General features: G+C 38.3%; 1 protein-coding gene across 17 annotated transcripts in view; it reads left to right on the plus strand.

Annotated features, from left to right (window-relative positions):
* nfasca (neurofascin homolog (chicken) a) overlaps positions 1-24,698 on the plus strand; it is an 89,546-nt gene that overhangs the window by 16,196 nt on the left and 48,652 nt on the right. For 16 of the 17 annotated variants that reach the window (XM_079857126.1, XM_079857128.1, XM_079857129.1 and 13 more), the window contains exons 1-2: positions 10,592-10,879; positions 24,520-24,578. The gene's annotated coding sequence lies outside the window, so the exon portion shown is untranslated. Of the gene's footprint in view, positions 1-10,591; positions 10,880-24,519; positions 24,579-24,698 lie in introns of those variants that run through there. The other variant, XM_079857133.1, reaches the window with a different exon arrangement.

The following is a 24,698-nucleotide window of genomic DNA, read 5'->3' on the forward strand; positions in this document are numbered from 1 at the left end:
GAAAAATATGTGACAATTTAATAAACTAATAAACTATGACTAATAAAATGTATGTAATTTTATATTCAGTAATACATTTCATATATATATATATATTAACTTAACTAAGTGTGTGAAAAGGTTAAATATAAATGAATGTTAGGTGGATTATTAAATTATGAAAAGTTCAAAACTGCTATTGTGGCTTCAATCTGGCAAGAAAATTTTGGATCAGGAGGAGAATGTTTCAAATACAAGAACTGAAGAGGATGAGAGTGAACCAAGCACTAGTGCTGCTAACAACACAACAGTGGCAACTTTGAAAGCGCCGGTGGAGGCAGCAGCAGCAAACGCTACAAAACAGTGAGAAATTATGATGACATTTTATACATTTTAATTTAATCATTAAAAAAATTACCTGTGTAACAGTGCACACAGTGCAGTGTTGATGTTAAAACTGTTGTTACAATGTTTAAAGTGGCTGACAACAATACATATTCTTATTATAAGCCATCAGCTCGTTTTTATGACAGTGAAAACAGCGGTATACAGATAAGTAAATTGTGTGAAAAATACTGTTTTTTTTTACACGCGAAACATGAACACGTTATATTGCACACTGTAAACACAATCAAAGCTTCAAAAACACACGAAAAACGGGACCTTTAAAGTGTGTGTGTGTGTGTGTGATTTATAATTTAAACAGCTGTATTTTTTGCAACTCAATAATAATGGTTGTTTGAAGGAATGAAATCAAATTCATTTGTCCAGAATTGATGTCTTTGCAGTTATTCAAATATTTCAGCATACATTGTAAATGAATCTAGCTCCTTTGTGCCCCACAAAATACAGGTCATATTGACCTCAGGCAAAATAAGGTCTATTCAGTCATGTCATTTAAGTTGTTTAGACTCCTAGTTACATGCTGCAGCTCCTCATTTATGGTGTTTTAATTGGGTCACCATGGGCTAGTGGCTAATGTGTTCAGACAGTCCTATCCTGAGCATTGCTAAATGGCTAATCTCAGCAAAGGTCAGGAAATGAGGGTTTATTAATGTTGGGATGTCCATCAACTATCAGTCTCAGTTTCTTCTTCATCGTATCACTCTTCCTCATCTCCAGCATCGCTGTTAATTAGGCTTGCATCTCCTTTTAAGGCATGCGAATCGATCTGTTTGTCATTGTGACTGCTCGCAGATGACACAGATTGCTCTTTATCTCAGTGAGGTTACGACATGCAGTTTATTTTTCCTTCTCCAGGGCCGTAACCCAAAGGTCAGTGTCACCACGGCTGTTTTGAAGGTCATGACGTGCAGAAGTGTTTTGCCTTTTGGCTTTCATGTGGGTGAGTCACCCAGAAGGTGACTGTTTATAATCTAATGCACTGTTGCAGATCTGCTTCAAATGTCAGGGTTTAATTCAGATTGGAGAACATTAAATTAAGATTAGTTTCGATAACTCAGTTCAGTTGCTTGCTGAGATGTAATAACCGAAGATGAAGGTGGTAGACGAGGGCAAGCTAACATGGGGGAGGGGGATGCCATAAAAGATTTATGTTTAGAGAAGACCTTAAAATGTATGTGAGTCAAATAGAGAGTCATTTTTCATTAGGGATCTATTTAATATCTCAGTTGTGCAAGTCTCTCCATCAAGCTCATTGTACCTAAAGCTGAAAGTGTCTCTGTAAGAGAATATGACATATTCTCGTGTCTATAGGAAAATAGCTTTAACTCCAATAGTAGATTGACTTTATGATTCTAACCAATTACAGCATTAAGCATTATTAACTCACCTTTTTAAAGAAAATATGTGTTTATATTGGCATGAGGGTCAGTAAATAATGACCAACATTTCTTTTTTGGGTGAACACGCACTGATTCTAGAAATAAAACTGCCACAAGGATTCTCTCTGCCTGCTACATGTAGGTCAGATTCAGAGCTTCACGTAATGTTCACAAAAACACAGTGGCCTTCTTGTTCTATCAGATATTCACAACTAATTTCATTACTGCTTCTGTAAGTTAGCTAAAAATGTGTGTTCGTAAGTGTTACGGTAATATTTTTAAGATTCATGGGTATCGTTTCCCGTATTCGTTCCATCTAATTAGCTGAGATGTGATAACCTTGGTTTGGCACAAGCGTTTTGTCCCTGGAAATAATAACCATGCCTGCAGGTGTTTCTCAGAGGGGGGGTGTCTGTAATTTGACGCATCTAAAATAACCTTATGGTAAGCAGTGACACTGTTATCCCTGTCTTTTCCCACGGCTCTGAGGAGGATGAGACGGCAGTCGTGATGGCACTCTTTTTCTCTTTTTGTAATATTTTGTTAGCATTCAAAACTGGATGGATGAATATGATTATGAATGCTAAAATGTCATTTGTCTGTTTGTTTGTTTTTTATGCTCCAAAAAAGGTGCAAACTTTTAATCAGTACGAAGTGTACTACCACTGGGGTCATTAAGATATATTTTTTAAAGAAATCAATACTTTTATTTAGCAAGGGTGCATTAAATTGATCGAAAGTGACAGTAAAGACATTCATTTTACAAACCTGTTTTTTTTTTTTTATTCTAAATAAATGCTGTTATTTTGCACTTTATAGACATCATATAATCCGGAAAAAAAATCGATCAAGGTTTCGATAAAAATATTAAGCAGCTCAGTTGTTTTCTACATTGATGATAATAATAAGAAATGTTTCTTTAGCATAAAATCAGCATAATGATTTCTGAACTGAAGACTGGAGTAATGGTTGCTGAAAATTCATTTTTCATTAAATTGACCTATACTTTCTTGGTCTGTTCTCAGTCTGAAGGATAATGCAATTAGTTAATTTCCTGTAATTAGTGCCATGAATCTGTATAGTATCTATAGACGCATGTCCTTGCAGTTGTATTGTCTTTTCTTGATCCTTTAAAGATTCTGACTTTGTTTTGCAACCGGCTTCAAATCTGAATAAAACCATGAACATTTATTTAGTCTTTTTGAAGGACCCTCAGCAGACCTTCTGAAACCTGTATAGGGTTACAAGTCGCTATCAATGTTTTCATACAGAACAGGTGTCCATTTTGTCCCACTGGGAAATTACATCATTTTCAAGGCCTATTGTAATTCATAGGTTTAAACTGTGTGTTATGTCATACTATAGAAAGGAAGCTTTGAATTGATGTAGGATATCTTTTGAATGAAAAGAAATCCACTTCCCTTATCTGTGCAAGTTATTGATCTAAAGCAGATGTTATGATCTCTATGGCACAGATGGCTTGTCTTGGTTTTGTAATTACTCATGCAAGGACTGTCTTGTGGTTCTGCAGTCCAGCTGCTTTGCCCCATTGTATTCTTAGACATTGGTGTGTGTGCGTGTGTTTGGGGGATACGCACGCGCTCTGGCAGGAGACCAAAGCTTTCCCTCCCTTGTCCAGATTTCTTGAGGGCAGATCGGGGCTCCGCCAGCAATTAACTGAAGAAATGACAACACCTCCTGTTGATAGAGGCTCCTGAAGAACCGAGGGGGAAGGGTCAACGTGCCTACGCGCGACAGCCCGCCGTTTGACCGACAAGCAAGGAAGGGCTTTTTGTTAGCACTCTCTGATTCAGCCTTCTGTCAGTGTAGATGTAAAGTAGGTCTGGAGACTAAACTGAACCGCGACCCCAGGGCTTAACACACTGGATGTCAGACCCGGGGTTGACTCCTCAACTGACACAGTTAAACGCTCAGAGCCCTGATCGGTGGCACGTTTCATCCTGGTCCATATGTTTTCCGTGCATCTAGCCCACAAAAGTGTGCTTTATAGGTCACATTTGCACATGCACATGTGCTTTTTCTCAATATGCTTTACTTGATTGACACAGATCTGGAATCTCACATCAGTCTCACACTTATATGCTGCAAATTTAGCAGAATTGTTTTTTTCCTGACAGGAGAAATTGTGTGGAAGTAGTTTATATTCATATGCAGACATCCCACCCTTTGCTTTATTTATGTAGTTAATAGTAGCCTATTTGTGCGGTGAAAGTGATGTCGTTGAGGGTGATGGAAAAAAAGTAAAGGGTCTCCACAAAATTCGAACGCAAGTGGTCACAGAAGATGCATTTGAAACGTGATAATACCAGGTGTAACTGTAATGCATCTTTGCAGGCCACTTGTGATGAGTTCACCGAAAACACATCTTGATAACACCTTTTCTCTCTCGCTCGCTCTATTTCTGGGATTTTTTTTAGTTTTGACCCTGACAGGAATTCGGCTTTGGCCAATCAGATTTCATAATTATGGATATAGATGTAGCATAATATATATTGAGGTAATTTCCTTTTCTTGACCAGCTGCTTCCTTAGTCCTTCCTTATCCTTTCCTCTCCTCTCGCTCTGTGATTCGCTCTCTCTATCTTTATGTGATCTGTTGAGTCGCACTTCTGAGAAACCGTCTACATCACCTACCTAGAACATTCTGATCCAAACACTCTGACATTTTACACCTCTAATAGCCCTGTTGAGGGTCTTTATTGAATTACAGAGTCTGCCCGTGTTCCTGCTGCATCTAACCCCTGTGCTAGCGGCTTATTGGGCGAAACTCAGACAGCCAGGTACCCTGCTGTTAGAGATATTGTGTTTGTGTCAAGGCTGTGGCCTACCTGACATCTGCTCTGTGGTTGAACAAGGGACATGAGCTTATCCTACAGTATGACCCCTCAACTAGGCCTATTCAATGGTTTGCATAACTGATGATGTCACTCACAACCCTGTTCATGAGACACTTTCTATTAATGAAGACACTGAATCGAGCTGTATTGTAGCTGTTGTATCTAAAGTGTGGTCACATTTACCATTGCTCAGTAAGATTTTGCAGATGAAATTCATTTCAGTAGAAAGCTGCACATTCACAAATTCGAAAAAGTTCCCCATGCAGATTTCGCTAATGTTGAGGTTGCTCATGTGAATTCACTGACCAACAAACGCTGCTTGGTTTGAAAGTGACTTCTGTGAGCTGTGCTTCATACATTGCTACACTATTGTGGACAGTGGACAATGGACCTTTTGTCAGCAATACTTTGCTGAAATATCACTAATGTAACCACACCTTGAATGTAAATCTTTACATTTTTGTGTTAAAGATATTTGGATCTGAGTTAAAGCAAGGAACATAGGAACTGAAGGAAAGACTTTCACTTTAAATTGCCCAAAGGAAGAGCTTCAGGATATATGGAAGCAAATCAATATAATTGATCCGAATAGAATTTATGTTGTTTCGGGTCATAAAAAGTCTTTTTTCTTTCTTTGATTTTTTTTGCTCTTTGTGTGGCTGTTAAATAAATGTAAGAAGAGAGTGAATTGCATTATGGAAGAAAGGAAGGACTGTCTCAAGAGTCACAAGGCTAATGTGGATGTATCTGCTTCGCCTTCGGCAGCAGCTGTTCTGAAGGACCGCCATTAATATGACCCTCTGACCGGCTGTACACAGCAGGTTGAGTGAAGAGAAGGGTCTTCAGATCAATGGAGTGTGGGACAGAGAAGAACAGAATGTGTGTGAAGAGGTATGGACCTGATAAACGAAAGACCAGCTGTCCCAAAGTGCTCCCAGACCTCATAAGCAGGATCAGAGAGAACTTGAAACACACTTTCCATCATATTTGTACTTCTTACATGTCTTTTAGGTTTGCATTAGGTATCAATCTTAAAGGGGTCGTTTTAAGTCATTTACTCACTCTCTCGTCTTTCCAAATCTGTATGACTTTCTGTATGACATCCAAACAATGTGTCAATGGAGTCTAAAACAACATTGGACACCACTGATTTATATTAAAAAAATAAAAATTTCACAAAAGAAATAAAGTCGTACTGGTTCTGAACAACATGAGGGTGAGTTAATAATGACTATCCCTTTAAATACATATTATTTTGTATGGTGTTGATGTAGAGAAAACTGGCTCATTTGTGATGTATAATGCCTCTCATTGGCTTAGGAAGTGATATATCACATAAACAGATGGGAGGCGTGGGAACTACATACACTATACACCTGGAAACTACTTCATCAAGATGACTTTAACTCTTTGTTGACCTGACCAACCACTGAGAACAGGATCATTGCCAAGTGCCATTAGCTAACGTGCAGCACGCATCTTACTTGGGCGTGCTGTCTTTGAACAAGACAAAGGATGTCCTTAAAGTGTTGTTCATCATGAAATGAATATTTGGTTATATTATTTATTCCTAGAACTGTCATTGTACACTGTTCAAAAGTTTAGGGTAGGTAATATAAGAAATTAATACTTTTATTCAGCAAGGATGCATTAGATTGATCAAAAGCTACAGTAAAGACATGTAATGTTACAAAAGATTTCTATTTCAGTTCAAAGATTTCATATAAAAACCTTTTCTTTTGAATTTTCTGTTCATTAAGGAATACTGGGGGGGGGGGTGTATTGCTGTTTTCAGAAAAATATGAATTTTTTCAACATTGATAATAATAAGAAATGTTTCTTGAGCATCAAATCAGCAGAATGATTTTTGAAGGATCTTTGCAGCGAAGGAACAAATTACAGTTAGTTTCTACATTCTGCTTTTACAGTATTTTTTTGGAGGAAAAAAATGTAGCCTTGGTGAGCATTAAAGAAATCTTACCTACCCCAAACGGTAGTGAACTATTCCTTTAACTGAGAGTAAATACCAGTAAAACTGCCATTATGTTGATCTGGCTATGCAAATTGTTTTATGGTGTTTTGACACACAAACAAGTGCTCAAAAGCCGCTGGTTTACACGACCGAACATGTCAGAGTGGGATTCACTCCAGTGGGACTCACATGGACCCGTTTCAGCTCATTACTGACAGCTTTTGTATATGACCTCTCTCATAAACTTGGCAGCTCCCTGCCTTCCCAAGTGTGCTCTTCAGACCTCTCGTTAGTCTCTAATGAGCCACCCCCGTTGATTGCTGGGAAAGGAGAAAAACAAAAAAAGCAGAGGAACATCCAGTTTGTCTCATTCCACCTTTCATCCCCCCCAACCCCCCCAACACAGACAAAGGAGGCCTTACTTTGCTCAAACAGCCATAATGCTCCACTGTTGTTTCCCTTTGTTTTGTTCATGTCCTGTCCTTGAGTTCCACAAACAACAAGAGCCTTTCTATCTTTCGCAAATACATCCATATTCCTCTGCCCTTTCTTCTTCTGTCATCTCTTTCTCTTCTTCCACCCCCTCTCCCGCTCTTGCTCTTTTTTAACCCTTGCCCCTCCCTATCCCTCTCCTTTTGTGTCCCTCAAGCTGGTTTAAATATTTAAACAATGCAATTAGTGTTACACCTGATGCAATTGAAAGACGGGCCCTCTGTGACCGTATGCTTTGGCACGGCAACACAGCAGGAATGTCTTTGCTCATAACCTTTAATGTCAGCGTCAGATGAATACAGGTTTCTTAACCTCAGAACTAGTCATTGAATTTAAATCTCTGGAAGTGACTGCAGATCTGTTATATAGAGTGTACATTTGCTGTACATGTTGTTTAGCATGTTGTTCATGACATTGACAGAATCAAAACATGTTATCGGAGACGTGCTAATAATTGAAACATCACTGTTTTGGTCAATGATTTCAGGCCTCCAAAAGTTTTTTAGCTGTTTCGGCCATATATTTTCAGTTGCAGAAATTTTGGTTCAACAATAATCCAATTATATGTATTGCCACACAACTGGGCAGTTACACATTTTGTAGGTACAACTTTAAGACATACGGCTGTAATGTTGCAATCACATTATCAGTCAAATAATATACTTTTATCCTGTTAACCCCCATATCATTGGGCTTTCCAATTGTGAAATAAATTTGTCAGGGCCCAGGGGTAGTGTTGGGAAACATATTTTGTCTTGTTGCTTTTTCAAAAAATACCGGAACTGAATGATTTGCATTTTGTTAATGGTTTTCAAACATTTTATTTACCTCTTCTCAGCGGTGCCACAAAGGCACTACTGAATCTATAGCGCTACCACTGATGTACGAAACAATTACTCGTATATGCGCTTGTTCTTCTTAGTGAATCAGAAACATATAGTGCAACCTGTGTAGACCAATTCTCGAAAAAAAGTTTGCCTTATGAGCTACCGTATTACCGTATGACTCTTTTTAGCTGGCTTTTTGTAGTGAATCAGAAACATCCAGTGCAACCAGTCTGAGACAAATGAGTGAATGAATGAATCAATTAAACAGTTAATTAATACATTATTTAAATATGTTTACATTTTGTTAGTTTAGTATTTTTCTTTGATAACCATTGATAGATCAAGTCATTAAGAGGAGTCAGAATCAGAACCATAATTGTTCAGTTCATTATGATTCCCATCCCTATCACATGCATGAAGTTGTGTCAGGAAGTTTTGGCTCTGATTTAATGGTCTTTTCTCCATCTCACTGCTTCCCCAGAGGGATTTAGATCAGCTCCTTGTAATTTCTGTGCCAATCCTGAAGAACTGAAACAAACCTTTTATTTAGTCTTACTCCCCCTGTTTTGCATCTGCCAACACAACAGACGTCAGTGGAAAGGAAAAAATGTGAAACATTTCTCATAATAAGGGAAACCCTTTCTGTGCTTGGACTGTACATGATTGAGGTCACAAGCAAATGCGCTTCAACAACAAACACTGTTTAATCTCGAAGTTTCTTGATTTTTGTTACAAACTGGGGAATAGAGAAGTTGCTGCAGTGTTTTAATTTCGCTTTGCATTGAAATGAGGGATTGAGCTGTTATCTTTGCATTTGCGCTCGCTGTTATACTCCTGCTGATAGATATGCAGTCACAGAGGAGACCCCTTATCATAATTTAATGTGCTTACCATAGAGAACTAAATACCTCCAAATTGCAAATCCACCTTTGAGACACAGGATCAAGGGTCCTACTTAGAGTTAAACTGTCAATCACTTGCAGTCCTTGGCTTGAAGATGGTTTATGGTAAGCTATAGTAATTTGACTTGACCTGTCCATTTCATTTAGACAGTGAGGTTGAAAACTTTCTGATTCACTACTTTCCATCCATATACTTGTGCAAAACGATGATAAAAATGTTTGCATATACCTTGTAAATATACATTTTGGCGCAATAACTGGGAATGTTTTCTCAGGTCCTGTGACAAGGGAATCTCACTTAGGTTATTTATGCTTTAGCATTGTCATTTCTGCCCGTAATTCTTTCTGTCCCCCATAAATCCTGAAATAATGTATCATGGTTTTCACAAAAATATTAATCAGCACAGCTGTTTTCAACATTGATAGTCCGTTAGGTATGGTGTTACGGTATGGTTTGGGAACATAACTGTACAGCTTAAATCTATATTTGTACACCTTGTGTTGACAGCATTGAAAATTGTTTGGCAAGAAGAATATTTTAATCTTAATCTTCAATACTTATGAGAACTGCATTCTTAATCAGGCACAGAAAATTTTAGGGGACCAAACTCACTTCTTGTATTCACAGTATGAACTGCTTCCCTCGGGTAGAAGATACAGAGTCCCAATGTGCAAACTAAACCGGTATAAGAATTTCTTTGTACCTGTATCTGTACGAATGTTGAATAAGTGTTTATCCTGATCATTTTTAATGTAAACTTTTTTTTAAAAAATGCAGCCTTGGTGAGCATAAGACACTTCTTTCATAAATAAAGTTAAAAAAAAATTACCATTCGCAAGCTTTTGAACCATGACCATTCCATGGCATATAGAAAAAATAACAACCACATCAATTTTTTTACTAAAAGTTATTACATTGTACTTTTTTGTATACTTTTGTCAGTGTACATTTATAATGCAGCAATTTTCCTTTGCAATCCCATTTGATTATAATAATGACAAACTATTGGAATAACATTCATGACATACTTGCAATTATTGCTGCTGTCAGATTTTCCATCACCTCATTTTAATTAGACTAATCTCAGAAGGGGTTTAAATTATTAGATTGTTCTTAATGATGTTGCTAAGAAGGTGTTTGACCTTGCTAGCAGTATGTCCCACACTCCTAGATGTCAACATGCACTGAGCAATTACTATATTAAATCAAGGTAGAATGAATTATTCTTTTAATTAACCTTTTGTTTGTTTTGACTAGAAGCAAGGGGTTAAATATCTTTATCATTCAACTCTCAATCTCGCTGCCCGGCTGTCACTGGCTTTTATCGATCTCTATCCATATTAGGCTTCTCTAATCATATACAGCGAGCATTTGCATGTTGTTGACATCGTATTGATTTGTCAGTAGGTGACATGAGGGCAGGCGGGGAGTGAAAAGGGGTCCAGACGTACACGAGATTGAGACGCGGGTCGTAATGGAGAGGTCAAGCTCAGAGGGAAAGCCCTGGAGGAGGGGAGAGTCTTCCATCCCAGCCTGAGAAATGCTAAATTATCCCCCAGCTGAGAGGGGGGAGGGCAGCGCACCCGGCTGTCTCGATTTTACATACATACATGTCATGTGTTTGTGTTTTTCCTCATCGTGTGTATGCGTTTTTGTTGTGTGAGCACGCGCGTGTGGATCTTTTTCAAAGGGGGGAGGGGTCTACCCACATGGTGATTAATTATTCATAAGGTGGGCGGGGAGAAGTCAAAGTAGGAGGCGACAGACGGGGTTTGCTGTGTGTGAGGGAGGCAGAAAGAGAGAGGGAACATCAGAGACAGTTAGTAAGGGTTTGAGGAAAGGATGCACAGAGACATAACAGCCCCCACAAGACATGTCAATAAGGAACTACACACATGCTTTACTTCTTGATGGCACAGATTGTAAGCCACAGTGACCTACTCCTTTAGTCAAAGGATTTTAAACCAAGCACAACCAAGCCGGCACAAATGAAAGAGGAATCTACTGTAATAGAGATGACAGGCCAGCTCACTCATACCAGAAACGGAGACCATTTGCTTGAAAGGTAAATTGGATTTGTTTTCTTACATATTCATTGGTGTGTCTCTGTCTGGTTTCAAAAGCAGACACTGCTACAGCGGGTTGATAATTGGCCCTTTTTGTTTCTGCCTGTATGTCTCTGTTCTCTTTCATTCATTCTTGTGTGTATTTCATCCCACATGCTGACCGCATTACGCTGGGCTTTGTTGGTCTGACACGTTTAGACTTGTGGCTTATTCTAATAGTTATATTAAGCTTTTAATTCATGTAAAATATAAAATGTAAATATTTAAATGAGCAGACACATTAAATACATTAGAGATTAAATAAAATAAATATTTGACAGATTAAATTAAATACGTATTTGAGAGATTTTGTTAAGTAAATATTTGCGAGATTGGCAAACTAGGCCATTTTCCAGCAGTCTTATTAAACTAGTCAAACTGCAGAGTTATTGTCTCACTGACAATAATTGTGTGCCTTTTGGTCGGTCACTGTGGCTGCACCTTATTCTAATAAAGGGCCTTTGAGCACAATGCATGTGATTTTATGAGTTAGTCATTTCCTAAATCAGTCAGGCGCTTATTGATGAGTGGTCTGCTGCAGATGAGGACATATTGATCTCTGAGTTTGTTCTGGGCTGCATGTTGCGCGATCGGGGTCTCATAAACTTTACTGGCTCTGGCGATGACCTTTGTGAACTCTGTTGCATTGGCCTCTCGCACACGTTCTAAAGTTTTCTGTCGCTCTGCGTGTCTCGCTGCTACCACATCACTTAATGTCATCTTAGTTCTTGTCAGTCTGTAGAGGAGTCTTTGTTTTACCCTAAAATTAGACCAGAGCTGTCAGTCAGATGCATGTTGCGTTTAGCTGAGGATGTATGGAGCATGTGGCTCACGCTCAGAAGAAAACACTAATTTACTGAAGCACATACACACAACACACGCCAGCTACCCTTGACAACCTCAAGCACACCATGATTTCACTGTATGAGCTGTCATTGTCTGTTCTGTGTAGATTGATACTCTGCCGTGCTGTTTTTCTGTCTTTGTCTCAGTGTAAGTTCTGAGAGATTGTAACCATTGCAAGACCTAATTTAGATTACTTTCTAGTTATTTCCACTGACCATTAAACAGCAATCAGAGCACTTAAATGAAAGTGTTTAGGGTGTTTAGGGTTTCTTTTTTTGGTTCATTTATTTGCTTTCATTCTCAGTATAATTTTCACTTTCTCTTCATCTTGCTTTTCTCTGATTACACAATAGGGATGCACTGATATGAAAATTTTGCCTGATACCGATAACCGATAATTCTTTATATTTGAAAGCCGATGGGTGATATATTGGCCAATAAATCTAAATCCATATTTTTATATAATTTTTTAGAGCCTGATTACAAAACAAATGTCTCACCATTAAAAGCCATGTCCCAAGAACACAATTATAATGTTCTCAATATAATTTTATGTAGCCCATATGACAGACTTGCACTGCACATCACATGCTGCACATAACTGTACGTGCATGATCATATTTCAAGCAATTCAGAACCATCATGGTGAACATCTGGAGTGTCTCAGCTGAAGAAAATAATATTATTTATCGACTTTTACTTATCAGGCCTATAACGATAACATTAAAAATGAACATATATCGGCCATTACCGATATCGTGGCCGATATATCGTGCTTCCCTAATACATAGTTATTTTGTCGGTTTTGCATTTTTTAACAGTTTAAAGTTCTCAAGTATTAGTGTATAAATGTTTACTAAAAAGGGAGCATTTTATTGTGTTTTTGTCATTTTAAAAGCGTAAATATAAAGTTGAAGTTTTTTTTATACAAATCCTTCATCAAACCACTTTAGTTTATTCATTTCAATGCAACAATTTAAGTAAAAATAGATTTATAAGCGATTTATACCAAATTTTGTTCTGCAGTGTTTGTACAGACAGGTAGTCCCCCCTCCAAACTCTTGCGATTGGTTAAACCAGAATTTGCCAGATGTTGGACCCCACAGATATTTTGAATATTTTGAAAGTGCCACAGTGTTTAGTATTTTGTCGTAAGTCAAATGGCTTACGTGTTGTCTGTCTATTTATTTCGGGGAAGAATTACGCAATTCCGTCAAACATTCTCATTTCATTATTGTAATATGCGCTGTGGTGAAAGCAGCTGTTTAATATTTACAACATAGCAGTCACATGTGCAATCAGAAAACGGCCATTTGGCTGTCCAGACTTTGATGTCTTCCAGGAAACATCAGCTTTCATTGAGCCGATAAGAAGCATTCACATGTGGCTGATGTCGACATGTCAGGATTTGTTCTGCCATGTGTATCTCTGCAACACATATGGGAATAAATAGGCCAGTGTCATTTTACAAAACAGCTTCTGTCACAGCTTAATGTAAATATTGTTAGCGAACTAGACCAGAACTAGATACATGTCGAGCGATGGTCTGGATCAGGGATGGGCAACTTCGGTCCTGGAGGGCCACTGTCCTACAGAGTTTAGCTCCAACCCTGAAAAAATCACCTGCCTGTAATTTTCCAGTAATCCTGAGGACCTTGATTAGCTTGTTCAGGTGTGTTTGATTAGGGTTGAAGCTAAACTCTGTAGGACAGTGGCCCTCCAGGACCGAAGTTGCCCATCCCTGGTCTGGATGAATGCACCTGAAAAGGAGCAAAAACATCTCAGGCTTGTGACAATGACATTATGACGTTGTGTAATATCATCAGCGCTGTTGAATCAGCCATACAACCGGACATGCAATACAAGGGGCTGATTGTGTAGATCTGTGTGTATACTGTATGTTTGTGTTTCTGTGTATGGGGGGCTGAAAAGCCCAAACTTTTGTGTGGGCTGAACAGGAGGAGGTTAATGTGCTCACAGATAATGCACAGAGATGCTCTTTCACTGTAAATATTTAGACTGAAGGCTCAAAGACCCATCAATTCCTCCCAGGGACATAAAAAAAAGAAAGAAAAAAAACTCATTCCAGCCTTAGCACACACCTTCAGATTTTCAGAATTATAACTAGTTTCAGAAGAAATATAGCATGCTGCTTAATGCATACTGTGCAGCGTGTGTGTTTGTGTGTGCTAAGTTCATAAATATCCAATAAAAAAGAAGATTCAAGATCTATATTTTTTTTTGGTCAGGTGCATTGCATTATGGGATACAGTTTTCCATGCAGTTTTCCATACATGCATTGCTGTATAGTAGGTCAAATGTAGTCTGCCATCCCGATATTCTATGTTGAAAATTTGGATACTGTTTATATATATATATATATATATATATATAAAAAATAGTACACAAAAAATAGTAAGCTTAATATTCTAATATGCTATTCTTAACATAGTCCTGGTCTCCTAGCCAAAGTAGAATCAAGCCTGATTTTCTACCAATAGAATGCGCTCTGATTGGATAAAAAATATGAGTTACTTTGTAAAGTCACTGTCTGAATTCAGTTATATACTTCAATAGAATTTATGCTGCCTTTCAGAGTGGATAAGTACCTGTGTTATAAAATTAAAAAGCCATTTACATCCTGAGTTTGGGGCAGACGTAGATGGATTGTTCCAAAATGTCTCCAATTAGCCCAGGTCTGTGTTCTTTAAAAAGCCTTCTGCTTTCCATAATGAGAGATTTAGCTCTGGTGTGTGACACTGGCGATGCTCTTCTGGAGTATTAATCGTTTCCCTTGTGTTAGTGTCAACTCTAGCTAAGCGCTTCTGCCACCTGTGTGGTGCTGAGTGAATCTACATAGTCTGTTGTGCCAATCTCAGCAGAATTACCATCATATGCAGCATAATTACACCCACAGCATTATTCAGCTGTTAGTCAGCACTTCCAGACCTTTAAATTTAATGTAATAGTCTTACAACTAGGCTACAGTAAGATCATACTGTAAGAACTGAGATTGTGATGAGAATATGAAGCCAGATGCTCGAATCCCAGATGGGGAACAGTTGTTGGACCCTTGAGCATTGCGCTTGGACTGCATGATTTTTTTTTTTTTTTCTGCTGAAACTGTGTGAGTGAATAAATAACATAAGGTGATGTAATTTAATATCATGCTCATTGCCCTGGTTTCATTCAAAAACATACTGAGGAACATGGAAAAGCTATAAATGTTCTTGTTTTGCCAAGATCACCAGAGGACCAAGGCTAATCTAAAGAGACTTGGCTGTGGGATTAGATGGAAAGTCTACAGTATTAGCACACCATCAAAAGCTTGAATATATTTCTGCTTTCCTCGATTTTTGATCCATTCATAGCCATTATTGTAGCTTGAAGCTGTCAGGGCATGTTTTATGGATGTTACATGATGGATGACGACAGAAAAATGTTGCTAGCATGTTGAAATTATCCACGCGCATTTCATGTGACTGTAAGAGATAGGCTGTATTACATGCCTATAAAATCCACCAAAAATGAGAGGAATAAATTCAGAGGTACGATTAACATGTCTCTAAAAAGCACTGACCTGAATTATGACCTTGTTGCCTCATGCACACATTCACAGCGCCTGAGGGCAATAGTACGAGCTGAAGCAGACATGAAGTTCAACAGAGGTTGGCATGGAATACTGATTCATCAGAAGTCAGTTCACTACGATTTGCTGGTGTCTTTAGATCTGACTGAAGGGTGAATCTTGAGGCTTTAGGTTTTAGCATAAACTACAGAATTAAGAAAGCACCCTAAATAGAATGCGCATATATTATCGTCAGTGCCTGAATGCACCAACTGCGTAGACCCTGTGGCGTTTGGAACAGGTTCAGTCGGAATGGTTTAGGACAGGGATGGTCCTCCACAAAGATGGTCTTCTCTCTGCTTCAGGGGCTTGAAAAACATCTCATGAACCCTTTGGGTCCTCTGAGGTGAAGCACAAAGTAATTAGCTGTATTTTTGGGGATTGTCTCTTTGTTTGAATATGATTAGCAAAGAGTGTTTGTGTGAAATGTGTTTGAAGTGTGATTATGGGTTTCTTAGCAGCATGCTTTAAAGCTGTGTTTTCTTTGAGGAGCCTTTGTTGAAGCATTTGTACCACAAATATCCACAACACCAAACTAAAAATGGGTTAACTTTGACCATTTGTTAAATATTTAACATATAGTTTATTTTAAATAACTGATTATTATCAGCCCAAATTAATGTACAATTCTATTTACAAATTTTAATAGGGATGCCCGATATATCGGCCACCATATTAGGGCTGAACGATATTCTGTTTTAACATCGACATCGCGATGTGCGAATGAGCGATAGTCACATCGCCGGAACATGCGATGTGAAGGGTAGCACCCATGGTGTATTGAGAGAACGGTAGCACACAGTAGGCCTAAACACGAGTTTGTTGTATGGCTTTTTGCTGGGGTGACTTGCACGTTCCCGCGTGCTTGCACAGTGATTGGTTCGCTATGCCGCCGCTCACCGCGCTCACAGCCAATATTCACTGGCATCCTATAGCTAAAAATGGGCGACGAAGAGGATCCGCCGCAAAAAAGAAAAAAAAAAGAAAAGATTTCGTACCAAAAAGAAAGTCAAAATCAGCTATTTGGGACTATTTCATCTACAAAAAAGAGGATGTTGACCAAAAAGAGGTACTTTGCTGGAGTATTATAAAGTTGTGGATGGTTGTCTTTTTTAAAAAGTATTTTATTTTTCGTGTTCGCATTTATGAGGAAAAAACAATGTTACGTGACAGTTCTCCATTACGGACGCGACCGTAATGAAAGCGGCACTAAAAGACTGCTTTAAAACTTTCACAGAGACCTCAAACAGAAAGCACAAAGCCTTTCTTTAAAGCGAATTTCGTTTTGTATTAATTGTATCTTAATTTTAATTAGTGTTTCATTATCCAATTTCCTGGATTTAATAAATAAAAAGAAAATATAACATAATCACGACACGGAGGCGCCAGCGCCTGAATCCATGAACCGAAACTCAGCGTATAAGGTAGCCTACTCGCCTCACACACCTAAAAAAATATATATAAATATATCTATTATCTACAAAAATCTCTACTTTTAAACAGAACCATTCAAAACAAAATAATGTAATCCGTATGAAAAGTGCATTTCTCTCCCACGCGATCACTACTGCGAAGATAAAGATCGTCAACTTCATCTTTACAGAAAACACTTGTTTATTAATAAACAATTAAAATGTCAATAACAATAAAAATTAGAACGTATATGTTCTAATTTTGGAATAAAATATTAAGTGGCCTTTTTGTCACTTGTAATGAAGCTTGCTTAGTGAAATTATTAATATCATGGAATGGTAGGCTAATTATTGACTTTAGCCTGGATTGATGGCACGCAATATCGCAATATATATCGTTGGGAAAAAAATATCGCTATGTAATTTTTTTTCCAATATCGTGCAGCCCTACACCTTATCAGTATCGATACGAAAATTTAGCTGATATATTCTTTAGCTGCGACACTTCTGTTCGCCATGATGGTTTTGAATTGCTTGAAATATGCTTGAAATATGATTGAAATCACTTCAAGAAAGAAAAAAAATCTGTTAAGTTTAATGTGCTTTGCAAGTTTGTCAAATAGGCTCCATAAAATTATAATGAGAACATTATATTTGTGTGCTTGGGACATGGATTTTAACGGTGAGACTTTTGTTTTTGTAATCAGACTCAGAAATTACATAAAAATTGGGATTTAGATTTATCGGCCAATATATTGGTTATCGGCTTTTAAATATGAATAATTATTGATTATCGGTTATCGGTATCGGCCAAAATGTTTGTATCGGTGCATCCCTACATTTTTATTAACTTATTTTAACTATATATAATTGTAATATTTATTATACAAAACATACTTTTAATTACTTTAAAATAATTTCTATGTAATTTATTTTTTATAGGTTTAACCATTATAAAATTATAAACCTTGGAACCTGCTGAAATGGGAATAACCCCTGATTGTGAATCACTTTTCTATGTCTTGTATTAATTCCACTGCAAAATTTGAGGTGCATTATTTATTACTCAAGGAGGTTAAAACATCATGTCTGCTCTTTGTCTGTATGAGGAGGGACATATTCTCCATTTTCATCTCGTTCGTTGGTTGGCTTTCTCTATTACGAGAGCTTTAATGGCAGCGTGTGTCCAGAATAATCACAAAAGAATGAAAAGCCCACCCTCCAAAATTAGCTCCAGGGGCGTTTCTTGTAGTTGTTATTTTGCGGTGGATAGATTTCTGAGGTTTAATTAATGAATTTGTCAGCAGCTCGTCTCTCGGACCCCCCTTTTCTGTCACACACTCATTCACACATAGACTCAAACACACATGCAAATTCAATCAAACGCACACGTATGCATGCATGCATACTAATAGCCGTTTCTTATCATCTAGTGAACGAGAGTCTCTAGAGACTATATTCACACCTATCACAATATCCACCAATCCCTCCTTATGATAAGTGCGAACGGAGGAGGAGCAAAAGACACGGGGAGGAGTGGGGGACCCATGTCCCAGGAGGTGGGATGGCACAGCAACAGCCATTAAGAGATCCAGAATGTATTTAATCACCACGGTAACCCCAGGCAGATGGACCCATCCAGGAAATGAGTCCCAGCAGCTATTTTTGTAACCCATCACTCCTAACCACTGTGCATCTTCACTGCAAAAAAAAAAAAACACTGTGTGCTTTTGTCTGTTTGTTTTTTTTTCCCGTAAAAATATCTAAACATTGTTGAGAGTGAGCAGCAAAATTACATTAATGTTATATTAAAATGTATTCTTATAAACATATCAATCATTTTTGCAGTTGTACCTTGATGATATTAGATTGAATGAGTTTTATAATACATCAATATAGTCAGTTCATCAGCGGGAAAAATTAACTTTTTTTTTCATCCATGACCTTTAAGGTATTTCCTTAATGCTGTCAATAGAAGAGGGTTCATCGTGAGCTTCACAGGAATCAGCATGCATTAAATATTTATGACTGGCCTGTATGTGACCTCTCAATCTATATGTATAAAACATACAGAATACAGTGTCTAAGGCTAGTTTATGCCGTCTATTTGTTTTGAATTCACTAAAGCTGTTCCAAAACTGCTTAAAAAGGGAAGTCATTCAGAAATGTATTGTCTGGAACTTTTTTAGCGGGGGTGGGGGGTTTGACCAGAATCCTGTTCTGTGCAGCAACACACATCTGCTGCACATCTAATGAACCCGTATTACTTAGTATCGCGGCAACGGCACAGGTGCGTTTTACACCGTTTTCATTTTTATGCCTGCGTAAGCCTGTCGTTCGAGTCTGATTTAACCACATGGTGTCTAACAGACCTGATAATGTAAATAAAAGGGCTGTACATTTTGTACCTTCCCTTCTTGACTTAAAAAAAAACAACAACCACCAACCCTTAACGCACACGCACGCGCTGGCTTGGTAATGGGGATAGTACACACCTCCTCTGGGACGAGCTTTACACTCAAACACATATACACACAAACACCCCTCACCCGATGCTGTTGCTATGGAGCCCTAGCGACCTGGTCATCTACCATTGGCCACGGCAGGAACTCGGGTTTGGATAATAAGCTATTGGGTTGCGTTTGTGTTCAGATGGGGGAAGGAAGAAAGTGAGAAAGAAAAGAAAGATAGAAAGAAAGAAATGAAGTAACTTAGAAGCATATAATAGTTTGTGTGAATTGGTTACTGGGTCATTAGCAGTGTTTTGCAGGAGAGCTGGGTTTGGGTGTGTGCTTGGTAGGATTCGCTCCCGAGGCACAAACTCATCTCATCTTATTGAGTTACAGGACATCCACACAGAAAAACAGATTTTTATAATACACTTAAACAGAAGAAATTAGATCAAATATAAAATCAATACAAAAACATATCAAAGAAGGTTTTATATTGGCCTGTTTACTTGAATGTGTGACCTTTTTTGCGATTGAATAAATACTGAATTAAACAGTGCAGGAGGAAATGAGAGGAAACCGAATGTGCTGGCGGAGATTAGACAGAATCCAATTTCACTTTAGAAGGGAAGAGACTAAAGCTGTGCTGAAAGGGTGTAGGAGGGTGGTCTACTTTAAGGGTTATAGGAGAGGAAGGGGGGTCTTAAATATTTCAGATGTGGCACAGCGTGTTTTGGACATGAAGTAGGCAGATAAAAAACACTGCTCTTACGTGATGAACAGTGAACAAACTAAGAAACATCTCCCTTTATATATCTGTTTCAGAGCATGTAATGGTGTACAAAATTGGCTATTCTTTGGGAAGCCCTGAATTATTTGGCTTGTTTCGGGTTCTCCTGACCCCATCAGACACATTTCTTTGGTGGCATTCACATAGGGAAGAAAATATAAAGCACTTTTAATAACAGAGATCTCTCAGATGGTGGTTAGATTTGAATGATTAGCTAGGGTTATATAAAAGAGTTTGTGTATGTGTGGTGAAAGTCTCTTCAAGACACTTCAGACTTCTTTCAAAAACACTTAAAAAAATCATACCGTCCATAAACATTTGAGCGGTATGGTATAAGTCGATATTGCGAAATCATTGTAATATGCTAATTTGATGCTCAAGAAACATTTAATATTATTATCAATGTTGAAAAAAGTTTAATTTTTTTTTTTTGTAGAATTTTTTTTCAGGATTTTATGATGAATTGAAACGTCAAAAGAACAGCATTTATTTAGAATAAAAAATTAGAATAAAAAACTTTTGTAACCTGAATGACTTTCACTTTTGGTCAATTTAATGCATCCTTGCTAAATAAAAAATATATATATTTCTGCCAAAAAAAATCTTACCGACTCCAAACAGTAATCAACAATCTTTAAAGTAAGTAAAAGTATTTAAGTCTTTGACTTTCATGCGGTTAAGCCTTCAGGTCATTTAAAACCAGTGCTGTCAAAAAATGTGTTTTTACATTTTTTTTATTTGTCACCACAAGCTCTTCAGAGCATCATGACCCAGATCTTCTCCTTGCCGCAAGGATCCTCCTCGTGCCACCTTCAGTAGAGTAGGTCAGCATCTGGCAGTTTCCGGTAAAAACATCCACACAGTAAAACAACTGCTCTTGCCTCTTCTGCTCAGGAGGAGAGTGGTTGTATGAATCCACAGGATAACGTTTATGTCTCAAAGGTGTCATTTTCCAGATTTTTGCAGGTGTACATTATTTCTGGATTTACATCAGGTAATAATTGACAGCAATGAGTGGGAGGAACAGGCAGAGGAGGAAGAGTTTCGGCTCTAATCATGAAGAGGCGGGATTGATTTATCGTTCCCCTTAGGGCTGGAGATATGCCTCTTTCACTCCATTCCTTTTCCACCATCTTCATCCCTCCCTCCTCCTCCTACTTCCTCTCGCTTTCCACCAAACTCCCTCTCTTTCTGTTCCTCCATGGTCCCCCTTTTCTCCGTCCCCTCCCTTCCCTCTCCCTGCCACCCCCTCCCCACATCTATTCTCTCCATCCTCTCTCCTGGTATAACTAGGTCATTCTGCAACATTGAACCATCGCTCCTGCCAACCATGAGATCCACACAGCTCTCCGCCCTTCTTTCTTACCTTCCCTGAAGTCTTCGTAACATATCTAATTTATTTGTCCCTTTTTTTTTCTTTTTTTGTGCATCTTTAGTGCAAGTTTTGGTTTCATTTAAAGCATAGGCCTAAGTGTGTCCATAACCATCCACAACCAAGCTTTAGTAGGATGACGTTGCATATTTTTTTCTTTAAATCTCTGGACTGTTTGTCCATCTGTGTAGGCTGTTATTACTGTGGTCCTCTGACCTGTAAAGGCTAAAAAGATCCACTAATGGATGATGTCAGAGGTCAGACAGGAAGTGTATTCCATAAGGAGCAGATGTTACCGGACAATATGAGATAGTTAGGTGACAAACAGACAATAGATGTGTCTGTTAAACAGTGCGCTTCAAGGGAGGTAGAAAAAACCTTTTGTGACCTCCTGGCAATAGCGGCTCCTGACAGTAAATTTAGTTAGCTAGTTAACTAGGTCTTAGCAACAGTTTATGATAAACATTTTGTAAGCTTTACATTTAATCGCTGAACACATGCAGAACACTTTTAGCAGAGGTTGTGTTATTTAGCATAACGTTCTATCTGACACACGCATATAACGCTATCTTAGAATCAGTGTTGCAAAGTCTGTGGTTTTTCCACGTAATTGGGCTACTTTTGCACTGTTGCTGCGGTTGTTTATTTTTTGTCCTTGGATTTATGCGAACTCGATTTTTATCCCCCGGAACTAGTTTAGGCCCGTGATTTGGTGGATTTCTAATAGCAATTGGCCTGGTTTTGTTACGAAAACCTGGCAACCATGAATTTCCTTGAATTTTCCGGATTTCTGTGTTTTCACTGTAGGGGGCGCTATTACACATCTTCTGAAATATTACTGAATCTCCTGATCAAAACATGTGAGGAAGATGTAGAAACAAGGGATATCATATGTAATCATATGCAAATGTAAAATAACGCAGTCATCAACATCTGTCTAATGTTGTTTTGCCTCAACATTACTTGCCTCCGAATGTTGTTTTAAAATATTACAAGTTGTGGAGGAATTCCAGTTAGGAAAAGAAAGTCACGTCTGTTCTCAAACATTAACAAACACAACTGAACTTTATAAAGGATATTCACATGAGCACGTTTAAACTAAAGTATTTATACTTTCATTCATTTGATGCGCTACTCCACATAGGAAGAACAGATCTGCCAACTAGTAACTGACCTGATGCAGACTAACGTTGAGGTTTATGTAAGCCAAGGTATTGTGAAAATAAGCAGGGCAGTTTGAAATCTGTACCATAATACACACCTGGCGAAGCCATGCACTAAATTTTAATATATCCTGCTTACTTTACGACTTAAAATAGTCCAGAGAATCTGAAAAATATTTGTTGCAAAATGCTAAACAAATTGACAAATTTATTATTGATTCAGTTTATATAGAGGTCTATGTTTTGGATGAATTTTTTGGTGGGGCACTGCCCAACCTTACAGATGAGCTGCGGCTGCCTCCTGGGAAGAGGTCTAGTGAAGTGTGAGCAAGACTGTGTATGATTGCATGACTGACTGCTTGTCTGGTTGTCAGTGAAAGCAGTTCAAACCACCTTCCTCCCGGCTTTTGTGTTGTTTTTGGTTTGACATGTCCTCATGCCTGTCCTTTACGTCAGAACTGTCCACATTTGACACACAAAGCTACACAACTGTTATCTTCACCATTTCAGATCTGACTTTCCTGAATTGCCAGCTGTAGAGAGTCGTTTTCAGCACAATATATCGTTCAGAAAGATGGATCGTTCAGAAAGACATTAAAGGGATAGTTCACCCAAAAATGAAAATTCTGTCATTAATTATACTCACCTTCATGTCGTTCCAAACCCGTAAGACTTTCGTTCATCTTCAGAACACAGATGAAGATCTTTTTGATGAAATCTGAGAGCTTTCTGTCCCTCCATTGACAGTCTACGCAACTACCACTTTGACACTTCAAAAAGTTCATAAAGAGATCATAAAACAAATCCATATGAATTAAGCAGTTTAGTCCAACATTTTCTGAAGAGACACGATCGCTTTACAGTATATGATGAACAGATTGAATTTAGGCTTTTATGCAGTAGGTGTTTGGGGGGTTGCCAGGTGGTTGCTAGGGTGTTTATATTGGCATGTAGCTATGCATGGGTTGCTATAGTAGGTGGCTGATAGGATGTTCTGGGTGTTTTCTAGGGTGTTCTGATTGTTTTTGGGCATGTTGCTATGCAGTTACTAGAGTATTCTGGTTGGTTTCTTACTGGTTGAAGTAAAAAATAGCCCACATGCAAGTCTGTCTGATATTTTGGCCACTAGAAATAGCTTGAGTCACTCCCTCAATATAAATCTGCGGGATTATTTTGCCCATTTTATTGTCTGCCAGGCAAAAAAAAGTAATAGCACACCTCTCCTCAGCAAGCTATATGATATATCATTCATATTCATAGCACAAAGTGTTAGCAATTGTGTTAGGTCAAATGTTATGAAGCAAAGTATTGTAGACATCTCAGAATTGTGCAACTGGGAAATGTACAGTAATGGACACAGACAAGCTGTCCCCAAGTCGTACATCTCTAGCATGTCTCGAGCATGCTCACATCCACACAGTGTGTATTTCCTTCTCCTGCTCAGCGCCTTTAATGTCCGTAGAGATCAGTCTGTGCAGCGTGCCATAGGAGAACGAGACGTCAGCAGGATTCACTCTCTATCAGCACTTCATCCATGGCTCTATATTATTATTCACGTCTCTCTCACTGTCTTCTTTTTCACCGTTCTTTCCTCTCTCAATATTGTCAAGTCAGGAAAGGCCTTATAGTCCCTCTGTTTGACAGAGGTCAGGCTCCCATGCCTCAGAGGTCAAGATTACACAGCGCCTGTCCAGTACTCTGTAATCTCAGCTGTCTTCAGGACCACAGATTTAGATGGTACGCTTAAGTGAAGTGGAATGCCTCATGTTACAGTAAAGCCTTATGTCTGCAGGCAGAGGACACTAAGTTTTGCTTCTATGTTACTTTCTCTATTAAGAACCAGTGGTATGTCGGTACCAACTACAATTAGAGCAATAATAATAAACAAATGCAGGTGAACAGAAAAAAACATCATGAACCCCCTTTTTTGTCTTCACAGGTCTTAGAAGTCTCTGCCATCATCAGCCTCGACATTGACCAAATTTCCAACCCCTTTGTGTAAGTTTATACCTATTATCTTGATTGCTCTGCAGCTATTTTCTTTTATGGTCGATTACACCATTTTTTGATCATTGGCCATTAAAAAGTATTTAATTGCAGATTGCTGTGATTGATTGA

Source organism: Squalius cephalus (assembly GCF_949319135.1).
Source record: "Squalius cephalus genome assembly, chromosome: 22".
NCBI lineage: Eukaryota > Metazoa > Chordata > Actinopteri > Cypriniformes > Leuciscidae > Squalius > Squalius cephalus.